The 11,100-nt window shown below is 29.5% G+C and overlaps 2 long non-coding RNA genes across 2 annotated transcripts; one reads left to right on the top strand and one right to left on the bottom strand.

Annotated features, from left to right (window-relative positions):
* Nucleotides 1-6,416: 6,416 nt before the first annotated feature.
* LOC139905718 (uncharacterized) lies at nucleotides 6,417-7,395 on the bottom strand. Its single transcript, XR_011780721.1, has 2 exons — nucleotides 7,192-7,395; nucleotides 6,417-7,129 (listed from the first exon to the last, which is right to left on the bottom strand). It is a non-coding gene; the product is annotated as an uncharacterized lncRNA (long non-coding RNA).
* A 548-nt stretch (nucleotides 7,396-7,943) lies between these two features.
* Nucleotides 7,944-8,277, top strand: LOC121120321 (uncharacterized). The gene is made up of 2 exons (XR_005865009.2): nucleotides 7,944-8,060; nucleotides 8,116-8,277. It is a non-coding gene; the product is annotated as an uncharacterized lncRNA (long non-coding RNA).
* The last annotated feature ends 2,823 nt before the right edge of the window (nucleotides 8,278-11,100 follow it).

Genomic DNA, 11,100 nt, shown 5'->3' with positions numbered 1-11,100 from the left:
AATCAATAAATGCCTGCCACTCTTGAAGGGGGGTCTTTCTCTGACATATACATTTATCTCTTGGAATTTTATTATCATAGCATTGCCGTGAAGCGATATCAAAATTTTCCTCACATTCATTAACGAACTTTTTGACCTATTGATTATCGGGTTTCAGCCCATTTTTAGAAATCCTCTCAACTTTTTTGACTATTTTTTGAATTTTACCAGCAACAAAGTATTTGTTCATTGCAGCAATGCTGAATTGCTACCATATTGACACAACTAAATCAGCAGTTGTTAAGTAAGCCTCTCTTTTAAACCATTTACCAGGACGAGTTTGATTTGGGTCTTGCTTTATAATTTAAAGGAATTTAGAAACATCCTCTATAGATGGGAGAATTGCTGACCAAAAAGTAAATGCAGAGTTGAACTTCTTGTAGCCATTGTTGTTTCTGTTTGTATACTAATTTGTGAAAAAACACTTGCATGGCATGTATAATTAAGTACTCTTGAACAATGGTTACATTTGAAGTTGTTGTATAAAAGAAACATGTTAATATGTCTATTTTTCAAAATACAAAGATGTTTTAATAAAGAATGTTAAATTTTGATATTTTTCTTCCAAATGTACAAAGTACTTTACAAACATTTAGCATTTATGTTATCCACATTATTATATACTAACTTATAGAGAAACAAAAAAATTACATTTTGGCAGAATTTTTTCCTTTTCATAAGTAATTTTTATCTTTTTCGTCTATTTTTCCACTAAATTCGGGGGTGTGCAACGTTTATATCGCTGTAGAAGTAAGGGATTTAACTTTAGCAAAAAATTAAATATAGAGAAAAAAAAACTATTTCATAAGTTGTTTTTTTTTCACTTCATACGGATATCTTTCCAGACAAAAAAGGGGGGTAAATTATTTTATCCGGGATTTTTTTTAGTGAAACGATTTCTATTTACCATTCGCGACTTTTGAGGAGTCAAAATGCGTGATAGCTCAATTTTGAGCTCCCGCGATACCCCCTACTGTGTATGACAATATTTTTTTTTCAAAATATATTTTATATCTTTAAAATACATCTAAAAATACATTGGATATTGTTTTTTATTTTATTTTACAAAAAATATTTCGCTACTTGAATTAAGTTTAAATTATTATTCTTTTTTTCTTTAATTTTCTTTTCTTTTTTAGTTGATTTTTATAGTTTGTCATTTGATCTTCATTAACCGGACATTTCATGAATTTATAAATAAGTACCCAGCCAGATACAAACGGAATAAATATCCAGAGGAAAGATTACTATTGAACGCGACTCATTATAGTCTTGAATTAAAAGTTCTTACTAGAGCACTACCCCTATATTCTAGGAATTGGACGGTGCAGTATCGCAGTAGTTCGCAAAGATAGGGTCGAGGGACACAATGACGGGATCGCGAGATGATTTCAAAAAAAGAAGAATATAATTTAAATTGTGGCATCAAAATTTATATATGTACATATTTTGTAATGATCTCTTTAGGATCATTTTAAAAAGTACTGCCCAGAAGATAGTGCTCCACAAAGACATAGCTGGATAGGCCCCCTTTACAGCTAATCATCGGTCGTTTGACATGGTAAATGCCCATATCGAACTTGTATGTGAGCAAACAATAAAATAGATTTTGATTCTGAAACACTTGACGAATTCTGTGTATTACTGCTGCACAAAAAAGCTTTAAATTTACTTAATATACCTGTTTCGCTCCATGCACAGTGCATATCTGTCTAATTAAGACATTGATGCGTTTATGAACCAATTTGCACATCCACAGCCTGTAATTTTATGTGTTTGTGAGTCTCAATTCTTATTTTGTTTACCGGAAAAAAATGAATGGATACTATGGAAATGATTTCAAGTAGTACATAATAATTGGTAATTTAAATATTCAAATAACTTATGTTATTTGACCCTGGGAGCAACTTTATTGGGGTTATATGGCCTTTAAATCATCTATTTGCCTAAAATATACTCCAAATTTTATACTCACCTATGAATAAGAGGTGTAGGGGTCGCAGATTGTCTAGTCACATATTTTAAGGGTCCAACTCAAACAAATTTGGAAACCATTGCTGTATCGAACCAGGATTTGGTCTGATACAACCAAAGATAAGTATTGATTGCTTGAGGGCACGTAGTTCGCATAAGACACCGCCAACTGTTGTTTTCCCCCGCTGTGTGACATACTTTTATATTCTTGGAAAAGAAATAAATAAAAAATATATACATATATAGTCATCTCGAGTCGATAACAACCTTCTCAATAAAAACTTTATAAACCAATAGAACATCTATAGATACAGCCATTTACGATACTGAACTCTTTATACATAAATAAACCTTAATTTATTTATATAAATTATATTTTACACTTCATCCCTATGCCTATTTTTAGAATAGTTGATGTTAGTTCTTACTCAATATAATTTGTACCTACTATATTTATACGAGTAGATAATGAAATTATTTGTTCCATCCAAAAATAAAAAGTCAATAATGAATATCTAACGTACCGTAAATTGCTAGTATTGTAGATTTTGCGCATTCTCCAGGTCTAGTGGGCATGTATAATAAGAACAATTTGTAAATAGTTTGAAATCATTTCCATTCGTTCAGTAGGTCAAAAAGCAAATATATTTATCTATTTTTATTAATACAAGATCCTCCATGGATTACTTAACATCTGGTTAAAGTATTCATTTTGAACTACACAACCTCTCAATTATAAAAATTACTGTTTTGATTCAATAAGTTAAACTATTTTATTGTCAATTAGTTAAAAATGAATATATAATCTGCATAGAAAGTGATTGTTCTTCCTAGACGTGAAATATGCTTTCAACTGGCATGGTTCCTTGTTGCTACACTGATAAAGCATCTGGTTGAAAGCTTGCAGATAATAAAATAAGAACTTCTTTTCATAAATTTCAAACATCAATCATGGAAATTCTGATTCAATGGAAATCATCTATACGAATTTATAGGATACCTGATAAAAATTATATATAATAGTTTGTGGAAAAGTAATTTCGTATTTTTCGCTTTTTGCCAACGAGAATCCAACTTCATAATACCATTTTTGTAGAAGGCCTTGTCCCTATTAACAAAAATGTGGACATCCAATTTTCACAGGCCTCTATTGAGGCCAAATCTGTATCTCCAAGCATGTTAGCCATAGAAAGAAACAGGTTGTTTCACTTGCTGTCAGGTCTGGATTGACGAAGCTTCTGGATGGGTGCTGCCCGGCATTGCATGGATGATGTTTTGTTGTCTCCTATCCAGCAGTGCTGGCCACTTCTATTGGATCGTCAGCTTCAAACGGTCGAGTTGTTCACAGTAGAGGAAAGAATTGAGCTGGAAAAAATTCGCTCGCACCACTGTTGTGTAACACAGACCGAAAGAGTATTGGGCCTCTATACATCAAAAATCTTCTTGGTTGCTTTCCACCCCCTTTTTCTTTTCAGGTAGTAAAAATTTAAAATATGGGGAATTTCTTCCTTTGGCACCTCCATACTCGAGGCATGATAATTCACGACTGAACTCGCAAAGCACGACTGTTCAAAAAGCGTTTGTAGTATATGCCCACACCTTCACAACGCCGTATCATATAATCCGATTTAAGCAATAATGATCAAGATACAAGTTAAAAAAGGATGGGGAAATACGAAATTACTTTTTCCCCAACTTAATATTAATATATTTTAAATTCATGGTGAATCAAAATTAGCAAAATTAAAGACTGGAAAAGTATAACTATGATATATTAATATGTCATAATTAAAACTAAGATGAAATTAATAAAGGATGAATAATTAAATTAATTATTCATTAATAGGTTATTTGAGAGTCATATTAACATAATCTAGGAATTGAAGTGGAAATATGTAATTGCACCCTGCACAAACTACTCATATTTTGAGCAAAATAATTGCAAAATATACTATATATAAAATATGTTCCAAATAAGAAAACAAAAAGTTACAACTGAAATAAATTATTAATTTATTTATATAAAAAAAAGAAGCCATATTTTGACCTTTGCGTCATTTGTGCTAATCAAATAATTTAACCAAAAGGTCTTTGTGGTCAATTATTATGTTATCAAAAATGTAAGAAATATATATTTATAATTAATTATTATTAATAGTAAATGTTGTTATTATTATAATTATACATCTCCCTGAAGTAAATTTTATTTTTTTAGAAACGAAGAAAATCGCAGCAGATGTTCCTTCGTTCCTCTGACCTTTATTCTAAAGCGTTTAAAATACAATGTAATTATCTATTAGTGTTAAGACTCTGTCCAAAACAATTTTTAGTGTGATCTTAAACGAGGCCAATATTTCGGTCCAGATCAGAATCTGGAAAATTTCTTTTATAATAAATAATATAAATTAAGTATTTGTTTTAAAAAGGAAGTAATTTTATTTTTTTATAAAGTTTCTTTTTTTAACTTTTTTAGTCTATAACACCGATCAATACTGTTTTTTTTCTGTGTATGTGTCTACAAAAATATATATATATTTTTTTTTTGGGGGGCTTTTGGAATTTAAAAAAAAATCCAAAAATTAAAATTATTTTGAAAAAAAATTCTAAAATTAAATTTCAAATATATAATTTTTTCCAAAAAAAACTTCAAAAATTCATAGTATTCACAGAAATTTAACTTTTTTGGAAAAAAAATTAAAAAATTATATATTTCAAATATTAAATTTTTTGAAATAAAATTTCAAAAATCGACAGTTATTCTCAAATAATTAAATTCTTCGGGGAAAAAATTAAATTAAATTACATTTCAAGTATTAAATTTTATATTTAAAAACATTTCTAATAAATTTCTAGGAAAAAGTAAAATTTTCTTAATTTATTCGGGGGGGCGTCCCTTGAGGACATGCCTACCGAGTCTTACAAAAATTATAAGGATCTCAGTTCATTTTAGGATTTATATACACCCAAAATTCAACACTCGTACAAATGTATGAATCGCAATTAATCTTAAAAATAATATGTTCGCAATGAGTGATGAAGTAACATATTAAATTAAATTTTTTACTCCTCAAATAAAATGAGTAAATTTTTTGCAAATATCCTTTGTTTTTTCTATCTACAAATGCACAATATTATGTACAATACATAGATGGATAGGTATTTGGTGGTGCGGGAGGCTTATACATGGAAGTCAGTGAGCCATGATTGAGGAATGGGATTGAAGGAGATCCACACAGTAAGACACTTGCTTTACAAGTATTTTGGAATACAAGTGACTATGAGAAAGATTGCAATAATACTTAATTGCAATATATATTTTGTAATGGTATCGTGTAGTGCAGTGTATTGTAATAATAGATCAACTTCGACTAATAAGTCTTCTGGCTTATCGCCCAAGAAAATGTTTAATTTTCCAAAAGACATCAATCGTAGGAAGTTATGGATCAAACGTGCGAATTGGACTCCCACCAAAGAGTCAAGAGTTTACCAAGTAATATAATCAACAATTTTTTACTATGTGAGCTATGTGAAAGTTAAATTAATGAGCTGTTGTATAAGGATGTCACTGGGCTCCATATTCTAATTATTCATACTTAAATTATTCGCTTTATGCTCACACAAGAATCAAGAATCAGAAGGACGGTAGCGTTTGGTACATGATGCAGTTTCTTCTTTATTTGAACATTCTAAGATAAAAAACAACCAAAGCTCCCGTTCAGCCGTAAAAAAAAAGTGGATGTATCTACGAAATCAAACAATACTTGTCTTGATTATTGGCCACATTTAATTAGAATTAATTATTAAAGTGTATTATTTCCTACAATATTATTTTAGTTTACAGTGTAAAATTAATTTAAGTATTTAAAAAGTAAATTCGTTTTTTTAACTTAATATTTATTTAAAAGAATTATATTTTTGATTGAATTCTTTAATAAAAATAATAAAACAAATGATTAACAACTATTTTATAAAACATTTTTAATCATGAATCATGAGAGGATTACAACCCTATGGGCTTAAATCATTTAGACCTTATATTTTTCCAATAAATATTTTTGTTGTTCTTGTAGATTTTTTGTCTGTCTGCTCTTTCCCTTGGGTCCTTTAGTTATAACTATAGTTGATAATATTGTAGAGAAAAACGCGTGCGAGGAGGAGGGGAAAAAAAAGACATATGGTATCATTGTTTAAAATACTGATGTGATTATCATCTGCCTGCTTTATTATGATTTTTGAGGGTATAACGAATGTATTTATTAGCAAAATGTTTAATGAAGATATACTACGTATAATTGACTTCGACGTTTTTATCCGTTACAGTAGATTTGAAAACGTCACACTCCATGAAATTGTAATTCATTATGAACCTTATTCTCAGAATAATAGCTAATGAAACGACAAAGTAGAGTATTTGAAATATATTTGAAGCTCAAAGTTTAAAAAAGAAGGCTTTAATTAAATATAATCTACATACTAAAAAATAAACCATTAAACATTTAAGTTAAATATACAAAATTAAACAATTAAAATCATTTAACTATTAATAATAATAAATTATAAATACAGAATATTGAAATAATAGATTGATCCAGATAATTTTTTCTTGTTCTAACATCGGAATTCAGTTAAATATGTCATAACTTTAGGTTGCAATACACAAGCGAGACGTGGAGTTTAATCAAAAAGATAATCACCCCTCTTCTTCATGTAGAAGTTGCTATATACAATTGTACAGGATAGATATATCTCTACCGATGAGATCTAACTAATTATTAATAATAAAGTAAATGTCAAAATCATAAAATTAGACAATAAATATATTAATAAAAAAATGTTAGAAATAAATTCATCTTAAAGATTTAGAGCAAAAGCTAATTATGTAGTAATGTCCGGCGATATTACTCCTTATTAAGAGCATCAAAAAAGATATTTCCCCCGTTATTTAGGTATGCTTATATAACAACATACTATTATCATGAAGGATATACACAATTGTTAATTATAATGCAACACCCAATGTAACTACCCTCGTTGTTGTGACCATTTAAACAGTTGTTTTTGCCTTTTATGAGTTTTCTGAACACCATTTCTTGGAGCCCATCAACCATAGCTAAGCCTTAAGTGATAAAAAAGTAATATTTAATGACTATGTAATATTGGAAAACCTAATTATCATACCCAAGTCTTAAAACGAAGTAAGTAGTCTCAGACAAACTTGTTGCAAACCATCCAAAGCTACTACCCCCGTTGTTGTGACCATTTAAGCAGTTGTTTTTGCCCTTTACTGAGTTGTGTATCATAATTCTTGATATGTTTAGCTAAAATAGAATCATATTTTATGGTTAGATTTAAAAAAAAAATTGAATACTTACTGTGAGATAGTACAAAAAAATTCAGAGTTACATTTCGATATTCGTAAATACTTTTTACTGATAACAATGGATAAGGATCGTCATTTGTCTGACTTGATGTGGATGACTCAAACAGTTTTTATATGTATTTCTATAAATGTATTTTCCAAATTCCTACATCAGTACCATTTTAACATCCTCCATCTTAATTTAATGATGGTTCCTCATGATTGGAAGGGATATGTTTACCCTTGTATTTCTCCATAAATTTTTTGAACGTAGATGATTAGCAATGGATAAGGTTATATTACATACAAAAATAATGAGATATTTTTATACAGAAATCAGTAGAAGTTAAAAGTCTGACTTGATGTATTCATCGTTAAATTGAATATTTTTCGTCATCTACATAAGTAATTTGTAAAGCTAAGAAAAGAAAAAGTAAGTTTATTTCTTCAGTATTTCAAACGACTTATCTTAAAATAATTGTACTGCAACATATTGGAATCCATGGAGCATACTTCATTCTTAAGCCGAAGAAACTGATGTTAGACAAACTATTTGCACGCCATTTGATGCAAATATCCCCTTTGACACCATTCATGCTATTGTTCTTGACCATATTACTGTAGTTCTCTAACATCTTATCTCGAAGATTATGAACATTTAGCTATATGGTAATCCTAATTTGACGAAGTATTTCTTTAATTAATTTTGAATATTTCAATACATCTATAATCACTTACTCAAGTCTTAACAGGAAGAAACTGATGTTGGACAAACTATTTGCACGCCATTTGAAGCTAAGACTCCCTTTGAGACCATTCATGCTGTTGCTCTTGACCATATTACTATATTTAGGAGCAAATGTAATTTGTTCTTTAAAAAGTTATTTGATAAATATTTACTCTTACGAATCTAATATTTCAATATTACATTTCATTATTAGCTTGTTCCTGACACTTTTTACTGATAAACAGGATCTTATTCTCAATATGGAGAAAATTATCTCTGAGTCACAATTTACAATAGGTTTTTTTTCTGTAAATGGTCTCCACAGAATTTGCTAGGTCTTACAAATCGTTGTACGCTGGATTTTCATTTAAAAATGTTTTTAATTTTGTTTTGGATGGGCCTAACTTGATATCGACGCGTAAATGTTCGACAATAGTCAAGCTAACAAATAAAGGCATTCTTCCATCTAACACGGTAATGACCTTGGTAATTAGCTTGAGATTATGATTAATTATTGATACTTCTTTATAAATAAACTCATCATTTATAATCTCCTTAGCTTTAACGACCGTTGCTGTTTTTTCATTAGGGTTGTTTAAAGATTCCCTGATTACTTCGAAGTACTTGAAATAGAAAACAACTGCTTTCAACCAAGATAAGGACGCCCCAAGAAACGTCCATCTAAAGGACCCGTCAATATAGCTGTCATTGATCGTTCCTGGTTGTCTTTCATCTCATCAACAGCTATGAAAATATCCTTATCTGCAATTCTCCCTTTAATTTTAGAGATTACATCCTTGCTGATAACCTCCATTAATCTATGTAGAGTCCTTCTAGTAGGGATTTTCTGTTGGCATATTTCTTCATAAACTTTGAGAAAATGGGATTCTCCAAGGTGAAAAAGGATATATTACAGGAAACTAGCATCTTTAAGAGGTCGGTGTTAAAGTTGTCAGAATCATCATGAGTCAAATGTTATTCGGATGCATTCATATTCTTGATGGGTAAACGAGGACTGTAAGTGTCGTTTGACTCTGGAGGGGGGGGTTGTAGGAGTACTTATATCAGCATTTTTGACAAAATATTTGTTGTCGTCCGTTTGATAGCTCCAAATTTCATGGCTTCCATTATTTTCAACCCAGGCCTAGGGAGAATTTTTATTTTGTATTTCACTAATTTTCTTGTACAAACTCAAAGGTACTCGGTGAACAATAGACTCTTTGAGAAGATATTAGCACAACAATAATTCGAGAAAGAATGAATAAATAAGAAAAAGGGAAATCTTACAACTGTTTTCCTCTCTCTTAATCTCAAAATAGTAATTTATTTAACCAAACAGCCCAGCTTTAGTTATAACCTACACTAAAATCTATGGGCTAATAAAATATGATATTTCAGTCCAACAACACAACTTTCGTAACCCTCAAGAGAATTGAATGAAATTTTCATGAATTATAGAATGGAGTATTATGCAAAAGATTAATTTTTTAAATACCTGCAATTGAATTGTATAATATGATATTCGAGTATATCTACCCAGGCTCTCCAGATAATTAATGATAGTTATTAAAAAATAAATAAAAAAAGCTTAAAAATTAGGACAAAGTACTTTCATGTTGTACAATAATAAGGATTGAAGGTGTTAATGATCTACGTCTTATTAATAGATTTTTGGGAAACTTTACAAGATACCAGATCCACAAATGAATTGACGTCCATTATATCTTTATTTGATCTATTACACCCTATTTGTAATTTTGAAAGCTATGTTGAGATAACCTATTTTCTAGAGAATGGTGCGATTAAACGAAGCAATGGATTGAAAAAAGAAAAGTAAATTGAGTGAAAGATTAAAAATTTATCTACATAAAATATAAATGACGTCAAATTGGTTTCCCAATTTAAGTAATAAACACCCAGCATTTCTACAGGGATCCCCAAAGCACTTCTAGACTTCCGTGCACATACAAGATTTTTCCTATCCGTAAATTGACATTATGCAACATACATATATTTTGTTGTATATTGTCAATTCACTCGTCTCACGTGATAAGTCATGGCAAATTCATAATTTTTTTATCTATTTCAAGAAATTTTGGCTCTTATATTAAAAAATAAATGTATAGTTGTGTTTTTAATAAAATATTACTGAGCAATATTATGATGCAGTATCGAATAAAATACAATGTAGGATTTAAATATTATGAAACAGATAATAATATGCAATTCATTTTAAAAATTGTCGACAAATAGTCGGGGAGTACATAAAAGGTAAATAGTATTGACTTATTTGAAAACCCAATTACATGATGGTCAAGCCTTGTATTTCTATGAACATTGAGAAGGATGTTCTTCATCTCTTCATTAATATTCTTTCTTATTGGAAGAGTAGGAAACAGGCTGCACTACGTAGTCACTCAAGGGACTTGAATCCCCAGAGTGATATATCTAGAACTGGGAATTCATACCTCCAATGGATCTCAAGCCAAGTTATGAGAACCTTAACAAGTGAATTTTAGACTCCTTCTACGAATTTTTTAGTGTATTTTCATACTATAGTACAATGACACTTGAATATATAATTTCATTTGTAATAATTAACTTCAGTGGTATTTATCAAACAATATTATTAGTACAACTTTATATATTCATTCATTCCAATTCAGAATGAGAATCCTGCTCCCATTTTATGAATATGTATTACTAATATTAATATCTATCCCTTTGTCAATGTTTAATTCCATTAATTAATTCATTTGTTTTAATATATAACTATTGAAACGAGTCTATTTTTTTCCCCGACACTTTATGTAATTGTCTAATATGGTTAATTATAGTACGTATCGTTTGGGAACATATCTGGTGCCTTATTTTTCTCTTAATGTTTTTGTACTTTAAATTGTCCTAATTCTATGCTTATGATACTTTTTGCAAATAATTCCAATAAACCTTTAGTTAAAATAAAAAAAACTATTTTTTAAATAGTTGTGTGTAATGTTGC

Source organism: Lepeophtheirus salmonis, chromosome 6 (assembly GCF_016086655.4).
Source record: "Lepeophtheirus salmonis chromosome 6, UVic_Lsal_1.4, whole genome shotgun sequence".
In the NCBI taxonomy this organism is placed as follows: Eukaryota; Metazoa; Arthropoda; class Copepoda; order Siphonostomatoida; family Caligidae; genus Lepeophtheirus; species Lepeophtheirus salmonis.
The sequence above is the reverse complement of the archived record's forward strand: the minus strand, read 5'-3'. Positions and strand labels throughout refer to the sequence as shown.